Genomic DNA, 20,497 nt, shown 5'->3' with positions numbered 1-20,497 from the left:
AGATCAGGTTGCTCAAAGCCCCCTTTCAGTCTCCTCGAACATTTCCTGGGCTGTGGCACCTACAACTTCTCTGGGCAACTTATTACATTGTCTCACCATGCTCATAGTGAAAAATCTGGTGTTGGCACAGCCAGCCAGCATGAGATGTGACAAATTAGTGAAAAACTTCTTGCTAACATCTAATCTAAACCTGTCCTCTTTCAGTTTAAAGCCATTACCCGTTGTCCTATCACCCCATGCCCTTGTAAAAACTCCCGCAGCTTTACCCCTTTTGGTGCTGGAAGGCTGCTATAAAGCCTCCTTTATAGAAGGTATAAGATACACAGACCTAGATTCTAACAGTAATAAATTTCATATTATTTATTAATTGTTATAAGGGATTATCAGTAGGAAAGGAGGGTGTGAGGGTGCTGTAGCACTGAAACAGATTGCTCAGAGAAGTTGTGGATGCCGAATCCCGAGGAGTTTAAGACCAGGCTGCATGGTGCTTTGAACAACCTGGTCTAATGGAAAGGTCTATTCCACTCCAAACCATTCCACACTGCAAGGAGAATTACCACATAAAAATAATCAAAAGAGTTAAAGGTTCTGCAGTGAGCTATAGAATCCTTTTGTAAATATTTAAATTAAATTAAATTAAACCTACTTTAAAAGAATCCCCACAGATCCCTAAATCCCCACAAAAGCCATGCACACTGGTGCTGAATACTTTACAAATTTATATATTCCATACCATACCATATGGAGGTTCTGCACAAATGCTGGACATAGATCTGCAAATTCCTCCATGAATAGTGTAGGTAAATGTAATTTAGGCTCTCCCAGAGCCAACTTACAGAGCAGAGGTAATGGCACAATATCCTGAGTCTGTGTGTGACCCAGATGCGTACAAAAATTTTTCTCCAAGGTTCACCCAGACCTCAGGAAAATGCAAGGTTAAACTTGTGACCTGGGCATAACTGATGGGGGATGTTTATATCTTAGGAAAAATGGATCATTATTCAAGGTGTCTGTGCAGTCTTCAGGTCTGCAATCTCTTGGAGGACCTTCATGGCAGGCGCCAGTTGTCACCAAGTGGTGGGTGCTGAGGTGAGTGGCACTGGATTTCAGAACTGCACTGATTTCAGAACTGCCCCAGCTCCTGGGCTTGTCCCCAGCACAGCTCTCCCAGCCTGCCCAAGGCACACACCTGATGCTGGCTGTGCCCACACCAGATGCAGAAACAGGACCTCAGCAGATCCTCTGTGCTCCACTGCACACCACCTACTTCCCAGCCAAGAAAATATGTATTCCAGTCAAAAGCAGTCTAGACATAAGGTAATATATGCAATACAGATGCACAGGAGATTATACCTGACACAAAACTCAAAGAAATCATCTGATAAATTTAGGAGAAAAAATTGAGATAGGTTGAGTAAGCTAGTGACTATATTTTTATCATAATCTTTTTTAAAGCTACTTCATCTGCTCACCACAGGAAGAGCTGCTTGCCACTTCCCACCAGCCACATTCTGCTTTTCCACTACTTGCAGCTTGTTTTGATTCTGGCTGAGTGGAAGATAGATATGGAAAATCCTTGCAGGAATGCCAGAGTGCAGGGAGCAACCTTGCCTACTGATCGATGCAAGCTGCCCAGGAAGAGAGGCAGGCTGATCATTTCCTCCCTGCTTGTTCATCTATTCCCCTGGGAACAAGTTATACTGCAGTGACACATTAGGGCATGTGCTGTCAAAGTACTTCTGGCAGAAAAAGTCAGAGAAGTATCAAGTGACTGAGCCCTTTCAGCTAGCTATGGGATGCAGGGCTGTTCCAGCCGAAGCAAAGTCCCACTACAGCTGAAGCATACATTTAAATTTTTCATTTAGAGTGATAAAAAATCCCATTGAATAGTCTGCTGCAGGAGCAGAGTAAAACTGGCAAGTTTGTTTGTTAAAAAACAACCAGACTTTGCAGTTCTACTTTTAGAATACACATCTAAAGTGGTAAGTTTTCTGTATGAGCTCCTGAGTCCTAACGTGCTCAAAAAAATTGCATAACCAACTCTTAAACATGGCAAATCTTCTTCTTTTGTCTTCCATAATGTGGACTTGGACAGCACTTAATAACAACTTGATGGAGCCTGATGGAGTTGAATTGGCTTATATCCAGCATGACTGGTGCTCAAATGACTCCATTTTTAAAATTATTTGCCATAATAATAAATGGGAAGTTATGACCACCCACAGCTGGCCAAAGAATAAGGGATTTTTCAAAGGAAAAACAGGAAGTACACAATTTAGGGACCATTCCACATAAAATACATACCTTTCATTTTCTTCTCCTCTAGTACTTTTAAAAACACTATTTTTACCAGGCACTAGGCTTTACATTGTCACACCCATGCCCCTCTGAAACAAGGAAGAGTTGATAATAGCCACTCCTGCCAAGGCTTACTGCAGAGACAAATCTCAGGCACAACCCTTGGATTAGCAGAATGCAACTGGTTATGCCTGTTCTCTGCATTGTACTGAGAAATCCTCACATTTCTCTTCATTCACAGTCAAACTGAGTTCCAGGTAATGCCAACGTCCAACGGAAAAAGCTACAAAGCCTGTCTAAAATGGAATTTTTCTGTACATTATAGAGCTTTACCATTTAGCTGTATGGTACAAAGCACAGGGATCAGTCTTATGCTTTCTAAAGGATAACTTCAAATGCAAATGAGAAACTGGTCTGACCTTATTTTTTCATAGTACTTTTGACAACATTGCATGAGCAATGAGCATGTTGACACCTGTATTTTTTTTATGCAAAAGTCTAAAGAGGAAAAATATGTCAAGGACTATGGCTTAACTAATAATTGAAACTGACATAAGAATTGTATGTAAATGCAATACAATGATGTACTTAATCCAATGCAATTAAACCCCAAAGATAACAGAGAGGTGCACCTCCTCACTACCTACTTGAAGAGCCCAGTCCATGCTCTGCAGTTCACTCCTCATCAGATTTAGTCATTATCACACCACCCAACAGATCTCACCAGCAAAAGCACAGGAAACTGGGAGACATGTAAATACCTGCTTGTTTCCATTTCATAAACATTCCAAAATTAGACTGCTACTGCTACTAATGATTTAAATGTAAGCTATACAATATTTATTATTTTTATTACTTGTTACTTACTATTATTATTCAATAATTTTGTTAAATCTTTAGTTAATCAACTACACACAAGCACATGCTCTCGTAACAATTTATAAGGTTTGCCAATATAACTAAACTGCAATGTTTAGCTTCCTACCAAATGCCTCAAAGAGCCAAGAGGAAAGCCAAACCTCAGGAACGGGTCACAGGCTGATCACAGCTCTGTATTGCTCCCATTGCACCATGGGATGATTACATACTGATTTTAATCTGACACAGTCCAGTTCTCCTGCCAAAAAGGGCTTTACTCTCCAAAGAACCATATTCACTTTTGAAAAGAACTCCTTACCTAATGTCTTGTGTATATCCCAGGATTTGTGTGGCCCGTGTGCAAGGTAGATAAGAAAAAAATGGTCATGCTTCTTTACCCAGAAAAGGAAAAAAAGGGTCATTTGGGTGAGATAAACCACAAAAAAAAAACAAAAAAAAAAAAAATAGGCCATAATGCCGTGCCAGGAAAGGCTGGGTTAACTGGAGGGAAAGTTCAGCTTAAGCTGGTGCCATATTCCCCCTCCTGCTTCCAGGAGCAGAGATCACCTGGTGCTGGGGCAATCAGGCATAGCCCAGACAGACTGGGGCACACCAGTGTCACACCAGAAATCCAACGGGACACCGCTTCCATCCAAAATTTCTAGTCCTGTATCTTCTTTCTTTTAAAACCCCAGATGTGGTCACACCCCCAGCAAATCTTGTGCTACTTGTCTCTGGCAGAAGACAGTCATAGATATGGGAATGATACCAGAACTGTGTGAACAACTCTTTTGAGACAGAGATTGACCTTTACTTATGTATGGCACTGAAATACTTAGAACTGAAAAATTTACACAAGTTGCCAAATGCTTTTCCACCTTGACTTGCAACAACTAGAAAATGTTTGAGGTTTTGTACAGCCTCTTTAAATTTATCAGTGCTAACTGAACTCATCCCATGACAGGAACATCAGTTTTAGCACTGTGGTCAAGCACATGCATAAAACAGGGTCTACAGTTCTCTGAGAATAAGGGTTTGGGATTCCATCCTCTGCTTTGCCATCAATTCTCTAAAAGCTCTTGGAAAAGGTACATTTCTGCCTTCTGCATCATCATCACATAATACTAAGTGAATGAAATCATGTTAAATTCTATAAATTTGCCAATATTGTAGTTGCCATATCCCACTCAAAACTGGCATCAGCAGTGAAAAAATACATGACACATAAATACAAATGCAAAACAATGAGCAACTTGTCACATAAATTCTTCAAAATCAGCTCTCCAAACAGGTTTTTACTTCAGAAAAGAAGAATTTTTAAGAACAGCTGTTCAGTCATAAGATCAATGAATCATATGATGAGAGAACATATAAAGTCTTATGCAAATACTTCACATTTTATTTTCCAATCCTTCTCTCCACTTAGTTTCACGTCCCAAATGCCTTTGGATGAGCAAATTCCCCTGCACCCACACAGAGCTCACTGTCAAAGAGAGCCTGCACTGGGGGTGTTTCTGTGGTCATTTTTAGGACTTGTATGTGACTTAAAACCTCTCAATTCTCCTTCCTTTTCTCCAACAGCCACATCTATCACCCATCTGATGACACACAATTATCACAGAGAAGGTATCACAGCTGAGGTAGGCATTGGCAGGTCAGTAGGAGCTTCCTCTGAGCACCTAACTCAGATGCTTCTGCCCTGGCACAGCTCTCATTCAGCTTCTCTGTTACTACATCAGAAGAAGTAGTTCAGAGAAAAGTGGCAAGAATCAAATGGATTTATCATTAAATTCAATGTTTCCTGCAAACTCAAATTTTCCCCATGGAGTTTTCTCACAACACCTAAAAATCACAAAAAGTAGTGCATCTGTTAGTACTTTTCATATTAATCACCCTTTTGGTGAGAGACTCCACTCAGTGTTTCCTAGATGTTGACACCTTTGCCTTCTGCTATCTTCAAATGTTATGCTACTCCTTTTCCTTGCTCCCTCCTTCCTTTTTGATTCATTTAAAATGAATCTCCCTAGCACTGAAATCCTCACAGATCTGATCCTGCCTACATCTCTGACATGATTCATGATCACACCTTCTCCTTTCCCCGAGTCTCGTCTCCTGTAGGCTAAGAGCTTGCTGAACACTTACACCTACATTTCCAGTCAACTCTGTGTGTTCAAAGCAACAGATTTCCCCATGTATTTAAATCCGCTTACTCACAGACATGTTTTGGTGGTTTAGCATGTACTCTGCAGTATTCATATCCATTCCTTGATCCAAATTTTTTCTAGTAGGGATCAGACAGATCAGCTCAGAGAAGAGTCCTTACATTTGTCCAGAGGCCTTGGACTTTGGTCCAGTTACTTCAGGAAGGGATTAACCCAGAAGTCTCCATTTCACATTTAACTCTATGGTAATTTTTAATAATGACCACCAAGCCATGTTTTCATGCGCTCCTAAAGACTTCCTGATGTCAGTATTTGTCAATAATGCTGCTAATGTGTCTGCCCACTGATGGCACAGATTTCTTTTCACTCTACAACCACAGGGAACTCACTTTCACTGTAATCTGAATTTTTAAAGCATGGCAAAGTAGCATAGCATAGTTGTCAGAGGGTGACTTTGCTTTTATAACTTGTATGAATTTGCTACCTTTTTAGTTTGTTTGTTTCTTTCACCCAGACTCAATGTTTATGGCAGAGTACCTCATTAGTCAAGTGCCCAGAGTGATGCCACTAACTTTGCCCGTTCAGAACAAACCAAAAATGCCAATTTCTGCAAATGTCTTGAAGGTATTTTCAAAGAAAACAGAAGTACAAGACTGAAATGGCTGCAAGCTGCCGTGTACTCTTCATAGACTTGAGAATCTCCTAAGTTAGAGTGACAAAATGCAGAGTTGGAAAAATAAGGGAATGACTTAGTTGTCTCACACAGCTTCAGATGTTGAAGACCTTCTGAATACATCAATACTGTCAACAGTAAATGGATGGGTTTACTGGGCAATACAAGAACTACAATCTCCAGCTATCTCTGCTACATACAACAACAGAACAACCTTGAACATTTCATGAACTTTCTTTTATCTGGAGATGAGCTGACATTGATATATTGTTATTGGTCTTCACTAATATACTCCTGTTGGCAACAGGGAGAAGCTAGCAGCTGAAATGAGTCATATACTGCAAGACCTTGCAATTTATATGGAAAGAAAGTGCAATTTAAAAAATATCTGTCTCCTCCTCAGCTGACTGTGCAATGCAAGACACCCACTAAAACTCAAGTCAGACAGTTATTTTTCATGTATTTGAAGCACAAGAAGTTGCAGTGTTTTATTTTAAATTGACTAGCTTTAATTCACCAACATTAAAAAAGCAATACAAAGTAATGCTAGGAGCATTTGATACTGAAATAAAAATTGGTCATGTATTTTATATACACCATGGATTTCTTAAGCAACAATTCAGATCTTTGTTACACTGTTTTCATTTATTTATAGTTGAACATTATGAAAAAATCTACAGTTGGTTACAAATATTTGAAGAACATAATAATCTAAAATATATCTCACAAACAACAGAAGCAACTAGCCAACTGTTCTTTAGCTCATTCTCATCTAAAGAAAGCAAACTGCTTTGTAGCTGAAGGACTTGCAGGGATAAGTTTTGTTAAGCAAATTGACAACAATGGCGTTAGATGATAGGTACATACAATAGAACTATTTATAGCACTGTTCAGGAATAAAAACCACAGAGAATGTCATCATAAATTACTGTAACATTTTCAGTCTCTATTGAATATTTTTCCCCCAACATTCCCCATCCCAGGAAAAAAAATATAAAAGAAAAGAGGTATATAGGCTGTGTTTCTACTCTGCAGATTTACAAGAACATCTTGGGTCTTGCACTGTGATGAAGAGTTAAGGCACTGAAGAGAGTGATTCAACAGAAAAAGCAGACAGACAGACACACAGACAGAACACAGCTGTACTCAGCATCTGTTTACATTGTCCTGTGACTTCTTACAGACTTCTCTTTGAAAGTACCAGATACCTTGTACATATCTAGAGCTATCTATATACAAACCCAGCTGTTTAGGACATATTCTAGGGTGTATCTACACCACAGCCCAAGAGCTGGAGAACAGTGTGTGCTGCAGCCAGCTCTCCACTCTCTGGCTTTGCCACTGTGAACAGCCCCATGGGGGGAAGCAGAACATGTATGAATGCATCCTAATTAGCTCTGCAGGAGGCAAACCCAGTCCCTGCTACCAGGCATGGATTGGCTGCAAGTCACTCCATTCCACCCCTGTACTTGCACCCTATCTTTCTGCACAGGCTGTAGGCAGAGTACATGTCTTATACGTTGTTAGAATTTTAATAAATTTACCCTTATAGCACTGTACATACAGCTGCACTTTCTAGAACATATGCAAAGGTCAGATCCTTGTTTTATAAAGCTCACAGTTTAAAAAGCAAACACAAAACCACAGCTAAAATGCAAGATGAAGGAGGCATCCAACACAGTTAAAGATGCACAGCCAGTATTGCCAGGGAGAGGGAGGCTCTTAGGCAACAGGAGACTTTGGAGCAGAGTCAAAGACAGGAAGCAGAGCCAGAGAGGGAGGAAAAAAGGGATCAGTAAAAGCTAAGGATAAGACATGAGGCAGTTAGTACCTGTTGACACTTCATGATTATATTCTAATATAACAGAGTAGGAAGCCTGACTGAGTAATGCCCACCTCTTAAACCATGTAGAAACAAATGTTACTTACTGATCTGTGTTCCAGTAGCACCTCTTTGTGGCAGACACGTGAGAAAAATGTAAAAACATCACAGCCCCTTCCAACAGTGCAACCTTCCCAAACAGGAATTTAAATGATTAAACAATAGCCACTGAACTAAGTAGCTAAGAACTCACCCAGTGTGGGGACAATTTCTGCAAACAAAACCTATTTATGAAGAATGATCAAGGCTACTTTGTGGTCTTCTTACCATACCTGAGGAGGAAAAGGAGTCTTAGAAGCTATTTCTGTTAAGCACTTTGGCATTTCAGTAATAGTGGTGTGTTGTTAGGATTTCACTGACAGACAGCAAGAATATTTATGCACATGGAAAAACCAGTTTGTGATTATCTGGCTCTCTTTATTTAAGAATGCATAATATATTTTTAACATGTAACATACTGATTTCATACTATTCTTCTAAATGTTCTCATTCTGTATGGATAGCAAGGACCCGATTCCAAATCACCTGGAGCTCAATGTTGAGCATTGTTCAACCTCACAATGTGGTTGATGTGACATATCTAAGATTAAAAAAAAAAAAAAGACCCAATGATCCCCCAACAACAACAAAATCCTTCCCCCCACAACCTCCCCTTCCCAAAAACAACAGATCAAACTTTTTTAGACATTTGAAGATGCAGTCCTTTTGTACAAGCCAGTCTGGTTAGCAAAAATCATCAGTATCATCAGATGTTTCATGCATCAAACTAAAACTACTTTTCAGGCTATCAGTCTTCCAAACTGAAAGCCTTTTATGCCATTCAAAACATGAATTTTAAGAACATTCACAAATACTCATTTGTATGGTTTAAAAAATGTATATTTAAAAAGAAAAATGACTGTTTAAAGAATAGTATATATGCTGGTGTAATGAAAGAACATTGGCTGTAATGAAATCGACTGGATATGCACTGGATGTTGACAATAACTGCACAAATAATTTTTTTTTGCTTTATCCATTATATAAGCTGATTTTCTTTTCAATGCTAAAAACTTTCTTAAATGTTCACTTTCACTAACTTTAGAAAATTTTAACTTTTTCCTCTACATACACCAGCTTCTACTAAAAAACAAAAGCATTTTAATTCTAACTACTAACTGATATCTCATATTTCATTCTCTAAGAGTCTTCAGTTACTTTGTATTTCTAAATATAGCAGATAAGAGTACAGAGAAATATGCTGTATTGTAAGAGCTTTTATAAACAACAGTTTCTAATTTTAGACTACTCCATTCTGAATAAAGTCTAATTAAACCACATATATTCTCAAATGCAGTTCACAAAAAGGATAATATTCATGTCTCCTCACTGCATTTGATTCCATCTTACAGTGAACGACTTAATATCTACTTTTGAGTAAAAATGTTTTCTACAAAGTGGAAGCCTAAACTTTCATTTAAAAACTAAAACATATTACCTTTGTTATTTCAGTAACATATTACCTTTGTGAAATTATTTTCAGATATTAAAATCAAGTCATAGGTACTCTACACACACCAGGCTCAACAGCTGATCTATTTTAAGATTTTTTTTTTTAACTGCTTTGGGGATTGACTGTTCAAGAACTCATAATTAAGTCTAGAACTATCACATTCTAACACTAAGGATAATTAATTACTAAAAAAGCTTAGTGAGAACAGAGATACATTTTCCATTCTCCATGGTCTCTAAATCAAGACTGATTTTTTTCCCTTCCCCCAAATTTGTATGTAAAAGGAGAGCAAAGGCATGACTGAGTCAAATGCTATGGCCTCTGCTAGACTTGCTTAAAATGGTCATTAATCTCCCTTGTAGATTTAAACATTTATGAACCTAAGAGCTTTCTTCTCTAACATAAAACTTTCTATTTAGCTAGAAGTTAAAACTAATAAGAGTAATTTCCATGAAAAGTTTTAGAGCCTTATATTTATTAGTCTAAAAACTCTGTAAATTTCTGTCACAATCTGTTTTCTTTTTGAGTATATAGTTTGACTTGTACAAAGTTTGAGCAACCAAATTAATCCCACTGGTTGATATCATATTGGTTGATTCAACTCTTTAGAAGTTAAAACAAAATTACTATTTTTTATGCCTAACTACTGTATGAAAATACCTTGAGAGGACCAAAACCAAATTTTTCAACACCACTTGTAAGTTTTATTATGGATCTCCATTTTTAGATCTTTTCATAAATGAACTTTGAGAAAGTCTAAGTTAGTGAACAAGAAATTAAGTAAAATGGTTTTTTTCCTGTTATTTAACAGTGCTGCATGATGCTTCTCTGAAATCATCAATTATTCCAGATTAAATCTGCTTTAAGCCAAAAGTGATAAAAGGTCATTTAAACCAAAAAGTTTAGTAGCATATATTTATATTGGTGTAAAAGCGATAGGAATCAGCACTACATCTTTTTTCCTGCACATCAACTCAGACTTTTTAAATACAGATTATGTAGATAATCTTCCTCAAAAGGCTTTGAGATGGTAAAGTGATGTTAAAATTCTTTATCTTCCTATTAAGAAATTCTATTATGATAATTATCTTAAAAGAATCACTTGGTAATCTCAAACTATCACTTCTCATTATTTCAAAGCTTGTAGATTCTTGACAAACTCAAGAATGTAGCAAAGTCTTGATTTTTCAAAACAGTGAAACTGAGAAAGTTATAATACATTCCACTAATTTTTACAGTCTGGGATTATATATATGACTTTATAGGGTTTAAAATCTTAAAAAATATCTATAATTTGTATTCTTTTGTCCTTGATATCATAATTTCAGAACACATAATGCTTAGTTAAAAAAAATATGCAGTTGTCCTTTCACTCCCAAGGAGCACAATTTATTTCAATTAGCTGTGGTTTTACAAGTTATTTTACTAAACATATTCTGTTCCTTACTTTCTTCAGGGGAATAATCACAAAGAAAAACAGCATCATATTTTATCAACAGTGAATTTTTCTATCAAGTGGCTTTTATCTTTTTCTCCTTCAACTGTCACCTTGAAACTACTTGCTTTCTTCAACTTTCATCTTTGAGACTATTTCTAACGATCTGCCTTAATTTCTTACAAGTGTATTATTGTCCTTTCAGTCACATTCACATCCCAATGTGGAAAAGCTCTTGAAAGCAGAGACCCTGTGGGTAACATTGACATAGTTAAAAAAATAAAAAATACATATATATTTTAGCGCTTTAGAACTTAAAAGCAATAAAAATTTGTAGCACTACTCCGAAATTTTGCATTACATGAACAAATATCCTTTTTATCATCTGTTTAATTTTCTTTGAGAAGTTTTATAGCTATTACAGTCAGACCAATAGCATAAAAGTAAAAATGTAAGATTCTCTCTCTATGAATAAAGACAAGTAGCTGGAGCTGAGGTAAGAAAGCGCCGCCCTGTGATGGGAGCCCATCTGGATCCTGACATCTTCAGCACAGCAAATGCTCACAGCCTTGCTGTATTACTGTACCACACAGAGCTTTCAGCAATGCCATGGAGACAAGCTATGGGGTAAACCATGGTCTTTCCCAAGAAAGAAATATACAGAAAAGAAAATAACTGATCAGGTGGAAAGCGATCGAAAAAAGCAATGAACATGCACAAAAAGAAGGAACAAAATTACACTCTGAAGGAAGAAAAAGCCCAAGCATGTAGAGAATGGCAAAAGGTGTGCAAATGCAGGTAATAGTAACCCAAAAGAAAATGGGGACAGATTAAATGGTCTAGGCTCATTATAGAGCAGTCTGAATCAAAATTAGGCATGAGAAATAATGCAGGAAGATCACACAGTGCTTTTCTCTGTTAATGTAAGACAAAATTAAAGAAAGCAAAGCATCCATGGGCAATCAAACCCAGCTGGAAACAAGCTTCTTTACAGACCACTCAAAATCAAAGGGTATTTAGCCCCAATGCACACTGCTAAAACAATACCTATTAAAAACAAAAGGATGAAGACCGGTGCTGACCATGTTTAACATCACAGACAAGGGGCACAGCTGCTCAGGGTAAGTGCTGCGTGTTTCAATTCCTAGGACTTTAAAACCAGATCTGTCTACCGTACTTTATATTTTCTAACTCTATCTTTAATTAGTGTACATTGCTGTTTGATTCACAATTAGAGGATGAGCCAGCACTTTTTGGCCAAGTGACATAAAATTCTGGAAATCTATGGGAATCTGCAAAGGTCGACAGAACTGAATACCTAAAATGGGAGCGTGAGGCACAGATACAATACAAAAAAAGCTTTGGAATCCATTGCGCAGACAGACATAACATTACAATTCCAAAACTGAAAAACAGAACCAGGACAACAGCTTGAAATGTAAACAATTACGGAATCACCCACAACAAAGTTCACCACGTTCATGTGTTTGTTAAGGGACCTGTATCCTTAGATTTAGATCCTGCAGCTATACTGAGTGTATAGACAGAAAGAAAAGCCAAGAGGCCTGTAGCAGCACAATGGTGCTGCAGCTCTCTAGGAGGACCCTGCTGGAAGGAACATCGGGATCCCCCCAGACCCCAGACACGCTGCAGTCAGCAGGATGTCGCAGCCTGGGACACGTGGCGCCTTTTCCAAAACAGCACCAGAGCCAGCGGCATTGCACCGCTTCCATCCTGCACAGCCACCTCATTCCCCGGCTCTGCTCGGCCCTAGCCTGCCCTCCCCACCACATCCCAGTCAGACTTGGCCTCAGCATTCCGGCCAGAGCACAGTTTCCCTTGGGCTGGTGCTGTGGGGTGGCATCAGCTCCGAGTGTTCTGTACGCTACAGCAGGGGAAGGCACACAGGGAACCGCACAAGGGAGCGGCAGAGACATCTCTGGCATTTGCTCTGTGTTGTGAGTTACATAACGCTGTGATACTCCGGAGTAGATGCCGCTTGATGACACAACTGATCTGCGGGCAATAGCTGCATGTTCCAGAACAAGGAGCACGTTGAAAAACCAGTGTTGTGCAGGTATACCTTTGTATCAGTCAAGAAGACAGGGCAGCCTAGAAAACTGGTTAAATATTACAGCCCTATGTCACAAAAGTTTGTGGATAAATAACAAGATTAAGGATTCAGTCCTTAATTAAAAGGCAGGAATAACACATAACCAAGATGAAGAACATGTTTCCTTACTTTTCCTTGACAGCAACATCAGCCAGACTACTTCATGCTTTGTTGGAATGGAGAAAAACATAATTAAAGTTTTAATTAGAATTGATCGCAGTCCACAAACCTGAAATGGATTGTGCTGTATGAACACTGTACTAGGAGATCTTTCAAGCAAACCGATGCTCTTAAATGAACTATGGTCTTTAAAAAGGAAAGGCATTCTGTCAAGTAATAGGGTAGTAGTGAAAACTAATGACTCTGAAAATGTGTGACAGAAACAACTACAAGGATGCACACATTCTGAAAGGGACAGTGATTGTGTATTCTACAGAGACTGAGCTTCCACATACACTTATTTTTCTGTATTAATAATCTGTTGCATATCATATTCTGGTTATAAAATATGTCCATGTTTTTATTCTTCATACAGAGATAGTGATACCTCTGAGATCTGAACTTTCCAATATGTGAAGGAAGAGAATGTCTATCCAAAGCCACACTAATAACAAAACATTACTAAAAATGTTGGGAGAAGTATCTGTATTGCTTAAACCCATCTGTTACAATAACATCTTCTGTACAAGAACACGGAATTTATTCATGTATTTGGCCTTTTGATAATTGACTATGGGTTCAATGCCCAAGCAATCACGCTTCAATTTCAATTTCAATGTAAAGGGCAGGTGTTTTCATCACGCTGTTATCTGCACGTTTGCTTGTCAGCAGAGAAGCGCGGCGGTGCAGGTAAGCCCCCTCCCCGCCTTGCTGCACCGCTCCGGGTCGTGCGGGATTCGGGAGCGCGGTACCTGCGCGGCAGCGGAGCTCCGCCCGCTCCGCCTCCAGCCGCCCTTCGCCCGAGGAAGCCGCAGAGCCCCGTCCCACCTCCGAAAAGCCCCTGGACAGGCTCCTCCAGGGCCGGGGAAGCGGAGGGTCTGCAGTTGCGTAACATCAACCCCCCCCCCCCCCCTTCGCCTGTCCCTCCCAATCCCCGACGGTTCCTCCGCAGCCGGAGGCCGGAGCAGGCAGGCGGAATGGGGCAAGCCGGGGAGGTGCCGGGGGAACCCCCAGCAGAGGAAAGGGGAAAGGCTCTTGGCTTTGGGGACGGGATGCCAAGTTGGGACGAGGGGAACCTTGCAGGCGGCTCCATGCAGGAAGGGGCCCGCCTGGATGGGGCGGGAGGAGGGAGGCGTTTCCCCGTGGGGACAGTGGGGAGAGCGGGGGACTCCGGGGGGTGGGGACACCTCCGGGCGGGCGGGAAAAGCCTCGCACCGGGGGAGCCGGCGGCACGGGCAGCGCAGCAGCGGGCAGCGAGCGGCGGGACCGAACCGTGCGGGAGGGCGGCAGTGCTGGGGTCCCCTCTGGCAGCGCCCCGCACGGCGCTGACCCCTGTCCCGGCGCGGCACCACGGGCGCCAGGGAAGCGTTCCCGCCGCAGCGCTGAGCAGCGCTCTCCCCCGCACCCCGCGGCCAGGACCCGCTCCTTCCCGCCGGGGGATGAAGGAAGAGGGCGAAGAAGCCCTCGGGGTACCGGCAGGCGTTCCTCCCCTCGCCCCACACAAGCAGCGCGTCTCTCCGGGTGCGAGCAGCTTATTTCCAAGCGATGCTGGCGCGCAAAGTTGCGCCGGTCGGGCAGCCCCCGCCCGCGCTCCCTCCCTCCCTCCGCAGCCGCGCACATCCCGGCCCCCGCGCTCCGCTCCGCTCGGGTCAGCGCGGAAATCGCCTCCCTCGCTTTCCGCCCCGGCTGCTCACGATCTGCCTCAACCTGCTCCACCTTTTGTTTTGATCTTTGGAAATGAAATTCTCTCTCCTGCCGTCTCCTTTCCCTCCTCCTTCTCACGCCTTCGTGTGGGAGATGCCCAGGATCGCACACCAGCTTTTGTTATCTCCTCCCACCTCCATCTTCACTCCGATTGATGCCCTAGTAAATAGCAGGAGCGCGGCACCTCCGCCCCGCACCTACCCCGCTACCACCTGCAAACACCTCTCCTGTAAAATAAATTAAACGATAAAATAAAAACATCCCTTACAGGTACTGTGAAAAGCGATACAGCGATCGCATGGATCGGGAGCACTTTTGCCTCCCTCGTGGTGTGATGACCTTGTGAAGGCTGCTCTGGCGCTTGGTTTCACACGGTCTTTTTTTCCCTTTTATTTTCTTTTCCTTTCCCTACTGGAAAAAAATCACGCCCTTTTCGCTATCCCTTTTCAAACGAACACGAGCGCCAGACTCCCTCTTCCACCAAAGCGTTTCCAAGCGCAAATTGTTACGCGACAGCTCAGCTGTTCCTTTGGATGCTGTCGGTGCTCATATCCGGATCGGTGGGGGATTCGGTCCCATCTCTCCACAGTTAACGGCAAATCGCCGCGGGTACGATTTCCCTCCATCTCGCCAGCGGAACAACTCCCGCACACCGACCGCGCACACCAACTTTCCCGGTGAGGACGATCTCCGACCGCCGAGCAGCGCCGAGGCCGCGCAGCCCCCGCCTCAGCCCCGGCGCGCCTCCATCCCGCCGCCTTCCCGGGAGGAAAAGCCCCGCGCGGGGCAGCCCGGCAGCCGGTTCTCGCCTGCACCTCGCGGCAGCGGAGCCCGGATCCCCCCCCTTTCCCCCTGCGGGCCCTCCCCGCACTTACTGCGGGCGGGGGTCTGTCCGCGGTGCGGAGGAGGGCGCAGGGCCCGGGGTCCCGCGCGCTGCTGGGGCCGGAGGGACACGCGGCGCCGCCTCGGTGCGCGCCCGCCGCCGCTCGCGCCGCAGCTCCTGTGCGCGCCCCCGCTCCGCCCCGCGCGCCGCCCGCCGCCGCCCCGCACTGCAGGACCGCCGCCCCGCGCGCCGCCCCGCGCTCCGAGCATGCGCGCGGCGCCGGGCGGCGCGGGCGGGAGCGGGGGAAGCCCCGGGCGGCGGGAGCGGGGCCGGAGCCGCGGGGGGCGCGGGCTGAGGGGCACGGCCCGGCGGGGTCGGCGCCGGCACCGCGGCCCGCTCGGCCCCATGGCTTCGGAGTCACTCACGGCCGAGCGCAGGCTGCCTGTGCCCGGTGTCGTGCCTTGCCCGGCGGGCTGCGCCTCGCTCGGCGGCTCCTTCGCTCCACGCGTGGAACCGCGCGGCGTGCGGGGACAGCGCGGGCGGCGCGGGGTGATGGCAGAATCACAGAACCGGTTAGGTCAGGAAAGACCTCTGAGATCATCGAGTCCAGCTTGTGACCAAACATCACCTTGTCAACCAGACCGTGGCACCGAGTGGCACGTCCAGTCTTTTAACACCTCCAGGGATGGTGACTCCACCGCCACCCTCGGCAGTCCATTCTGTTATCTAATCACCCTTTCTGTGAAGATTTTCTTCCTAATGTCCAACCTAAACATCCCCTAGCACAGCTCAACGCTGTGTCCTCATACCCGCAGTTGCCTGGGAGAAGGGGCCGATCCCCGTCTGGTTCCCATCGTGTGCAAGGCGAGGGCAGCGCTGTCCCGCGCCCCGAGCCGCCTGTCGCTGTCACACGTGTGTGTAGGCGTCGCCTTGCATGGCAAGGCACACTCACACCTCTTGTCCACAAGCTTCTTATACTATCATGGAAGTTGATGTGATATAGCTTAGCTTTAAAACATCATTCAACCCCTGAAATGTGAAATTCAGCCGATCTTGCCCTTCAACATAAAGCCCAACTGAGGCTGCCCTGCCCTCGCTTTTGTCGCTGTCCCTGCAGGAGTTGCTTTGGTGGTAGGAGTGAACCATCAGGGCTCCTTCACAAGACACTGCACAGTGTGTAACTAACTGTAGGTCCTTTCTAAGGCAGAGACATACATCAGTGTTTACTTTCATGCATGACAAGCTCTGTCACTGGCTGTTTACATAAATTAAGCATATTTAGCATGTCCTAAGCACAACACTGCAGAAAGCAGATGGATACAGCAAGAAGGTGAAAGGGAGGCAAAATAATGACATGTATTAAAAACAGTGAATTACACCTTGCCTGTTTTTAACTATCTGCTTGTTATTTCAGAAAGACAAAAGCATGAAGATTGTGTAGTAAGTGATAGATGGAAATAATGTTTCATTTACTGTTGAAATGCCCTAAGAATTAAATTATAACCCAAGCTGATGTGTACAAATGTACAGGAAATGACAGTATTTTCAGTATGCTAATGTAGACAATTGAGTTCATAGGTTATCTTTTTGTAATTGGCGAAAGTCACCAATTTTGCTCCCAGAATTAATTTTTTTTGTGTAAGTCAGCAATTTTATGATTTTGTGCTTTTTTTTTTTAAATTTCCCAGTGCACCCCTTTCTTCAGTTCACGTTTTGATTTTCTAGATGTGTAAAAACCACCTGAAAATGCTAAAAATTTACTTCTATCCCAGGCTTAGCAGAAAGAAACAGGATTTGATACACTTCACTGGGTGTCTCTGAAATTCATGTTTTATTTGTTAAGATTAATTCAAATTATTTTCTGTCATTTTCATATTGTGCTGCCTCGTTGCTTCCTTGGCCTGGCAGACCATTAATAATCATCTCTAGCATAATGAAAGTTAGAATGCCATAACATCTGCTTCTAAGTTTTAACCACATTGCTCCCTCATATTTTCTGTCTCTTGCTCTGTTCTTTATAAGTTTGTTTTTTACCACCACAGTGCAACATTCGCTCTGTGTGACCTATTTTGATTTTGTCCATATTGCAGTTATTGCATTACTTCATCTCATCTTTGTAACTTTTCTAGTGGCAGCAGCTTAGCAATGGAAGTGCAGAGCTCTGGGGTGACTCTAGACTCAGGGATGTACTTGGTGTCTCAGCTGAGTTTTGTGTGTTCCTCCACAACTGCCAAGGTAGCAATATTTCAGGCAGCTGGCAAGAAAGCTGCCTTAGACTTGATTGTCTACTGTGTGACTGGGACATAGAGAAGATGCCCATTTCCTCATCATTCCAGGTCATCCTTTGCAAAAACTTGAACATTTGCTTACCCTCAAAAAGCAGAAATAATAGGTTGAATTTTAAAAAAAAGTGGATAAAAGACATTTAAATTGGACTTTTAAAACATCATAGTATTTTTAAAAATCAAATTCAATGGCAGAATTCCCATCAGCTACAAAAAAGGTGTAGATTAAGCAGCATAAACTATGTAGTGTGTTTTCATTTATGACTTTTCCTGTCTACATTTATGTAATGCCATATAAAATCAGGTTACTTAGACTGCATTTTCAAATGCATTTGAAAACAAGATCGTCCTAAAAAAGAGGTACTCTACAGTATTACTCTAGAAAAATGGCTTATTTTTACATGTACTACATCACAAACACAATGCAATTCAAAATCCCATAGAAAAGTGTATATACTTAGAAAACCTCTCCATTTGCATTACTAGTGCTTAGTCCAAAACTCCCATAAAAAAGCTTCATTTTGGTGTGGATCAACAATTTAATAAGTTGCCTCTATTCTATTCATGGTGTTATCACTAGAAGGGTAATAATGACATTACCAGAGTGTGCTGTTATGACACGTCTTACATGGTGCTGTCCTACACTGCATGCAATTCCTGAAGGCTTTTGTAAGTTGGTTGTAAAAGTTTACCAGTTCAGATTGTTGGCATTTTCAGCCACTTAGCATTCATTTTTTTTAATCTGTGCAAATACTGTTGTATTTTAGACTGTGGAGAATTACATTCGCTACACTTGTTTCTCAAGATAGATAATGGTAGAATTTTCCATTTTCTTGCTATACAGTTCTTTGGATGTTGCAAATGCAACTTATTGTTGTCAACTAATTGTTGCAACTTCAGATGATTTTTTTAACCTGAATAACCTGATGCTCATAATGGGGCTACAGCAATTTAAAAGAAGTCAGGGTCTGACCCAAAGCTTTCTATTTAAAGTGTATATTTTTTATTTTACCCTCATTATGTACAGTGTAAATATAAGAATTCTTAATTTATGAATGAATAGCATAACAATGTGGGTACCTGCTCTGTTACAGTCTTCCATGCTTTACATGAGTCTTCTTTTGGCTTTCAATCTCTTGAACATGCTGCTTGTACCTTTGACAGGAGCCAAGTGAGGCCCTAAGACTCTGATCTTGTCAAGGGAGATAGATAGGCACCTCCAGAAGGAAATTCAAAATCTAATGAAATCGAGGATCCTCCTCCCCTTTTTCCTCTCCCTCCTCTGCACTCCAGAGTAGACAATTCAATATTAAAAGACACAGTAGTCTCTGAGAGGACTCACTATCTCAGCAGGTGGCTTACTGGTAATGAGATTTTTTTTTTTTTTAATTTAGCATGATCTCCTGTTTTGCAGACATCAGTTTAATTGCAGAATACCATTTTGGGGTTTTTTATTTTCCCCTCTCTCTCTAATGCTCAATACTCGCTAAGAATATATTTGCATATATATTTTACCAGAATCAACAGCAGAAAAAATATAATTAGAAGGAGTTTGAATTTATATCTACATCTCTAGCTGTATGCTTTATGTTCTGCCAGGCCTTTTGAAGGAATGATTTTCTTTCTTCTTTCTGTGTTCCCTTGGTGCAGTTTTTGCACACTGAGATGTACTTGTCTGTTAGATGGGGAGCTGAAAGCAGCAATGCGGCTGCAAGGATTGGCAGAAGGGAGCTGCTTCAAGGCTCTGTGATTAAAGGAAGCTGCTGCAAAACACTGCAGTTGGAAAGGGGTGAGATTCTTGATGCTCAACAGCAAACAATGAGCATGGCTGATTTTATCATTTTCAAAGTGACTATAGATTGTCTTGCTTCTTAATGTGCTATATATAATTACATGAAAATGACATATATATATATATATATATATATATAAAATCTTTCATTTTCATCTCTCACTTTAAAATATCTTTTTAAAAATAATGCCCCTAAGAAAACAGATAAAACAAAATGAACTTGTTTTACTAATAACTGCACTTTTTCTTTGTGAAATATACTCATTTGTTGTGTGCAGATCATCTTTGTTTGTGTCAGACAAAATAAATTATAATTCAGCCTTTTTATTAATAAGACCATTTCTTAGTCTTCAATTTCTTAGGCTCATGAAATGAAATGCAAAGAAAATACCATTTATGTAACATCATCTCTGATGTTGTATAACACAGTCACAACTGGGGAGTGTGTGTAATGCCTGACTTCAGAGCCTACATTTAATAGCTAAATACTTGTCTATTTGCTTGAATTTTCTTTCATGTCAGTGAAAATACAAAGAAACTGTAATAGAGTGATTCAGGCTGGGAACCTGGCTAGCAAGAGTTAAGAAAAGAAATATTTAAGTTCTGGCACCTAAATGAAATGTCTGAAGCTAAATGGCATGAGCCCAGGTTTCACTCCAGTGGGCTGCTTCCCACAGAAGCTCTTCCAGTTGTTCTTCTTAAGTGAGGCATTAGTTCAAGCAGAAATAAAAGGCTGACATTCTGGACCTGAGAAATATAAGCTTCAAGTAAATAATGGGTGTTTAGAAGGATAGGAATGACAAAACTTAGAAGCATTTCAT

General features: G+C 41.9%; 1 protein-coding gene across 2 annotated transcripts in view; it reads right to left on the bottom strand.

The window, feature by feature from the left end:
- Positions 1-15,808, bottom strand: part of VSNL1 (visinin like 1) — an 86,815-nt gene extending 71,007 nt beyond the window's left edge. Inside the window, exon 1 of one of the 2 annotated variants that reach the window (XM_064707752.1) lies at positions 15,652-15,808. The gene's annotated coding sequence lies outside the window, so the exon portion shown is untranslated. Of the gene's footprint in view, positions 1-14,788; positions 14,887-15,651 lie in introns of those variants that run through there. The other variant, XM_064707753.1, reaches the window with a different exon arrangement.
- Positions 15,809-20,497: the final 4,689 nt, after the last annotated feature.

Source organism: Zonotrichia leucophrys, chromosome 3, assembly GCF_028769735.1.
Source record: "Zonotrichia leucophrys gambelii isolate GWCS_2022_RI chromosome 3, RI_Zleu_2.0, whole genome shotgun sequence".
NCBI lineage: Eukaryota > Metazoa > Chordata > Aves > Passeriformes > Passerellidae > Zonotrichia > Zonotrichia leucophrys.
Note: the sequence above shows the minus strand (reverse complement) of the source record. Positions and strands in the feature narration are given on the sequence as shown.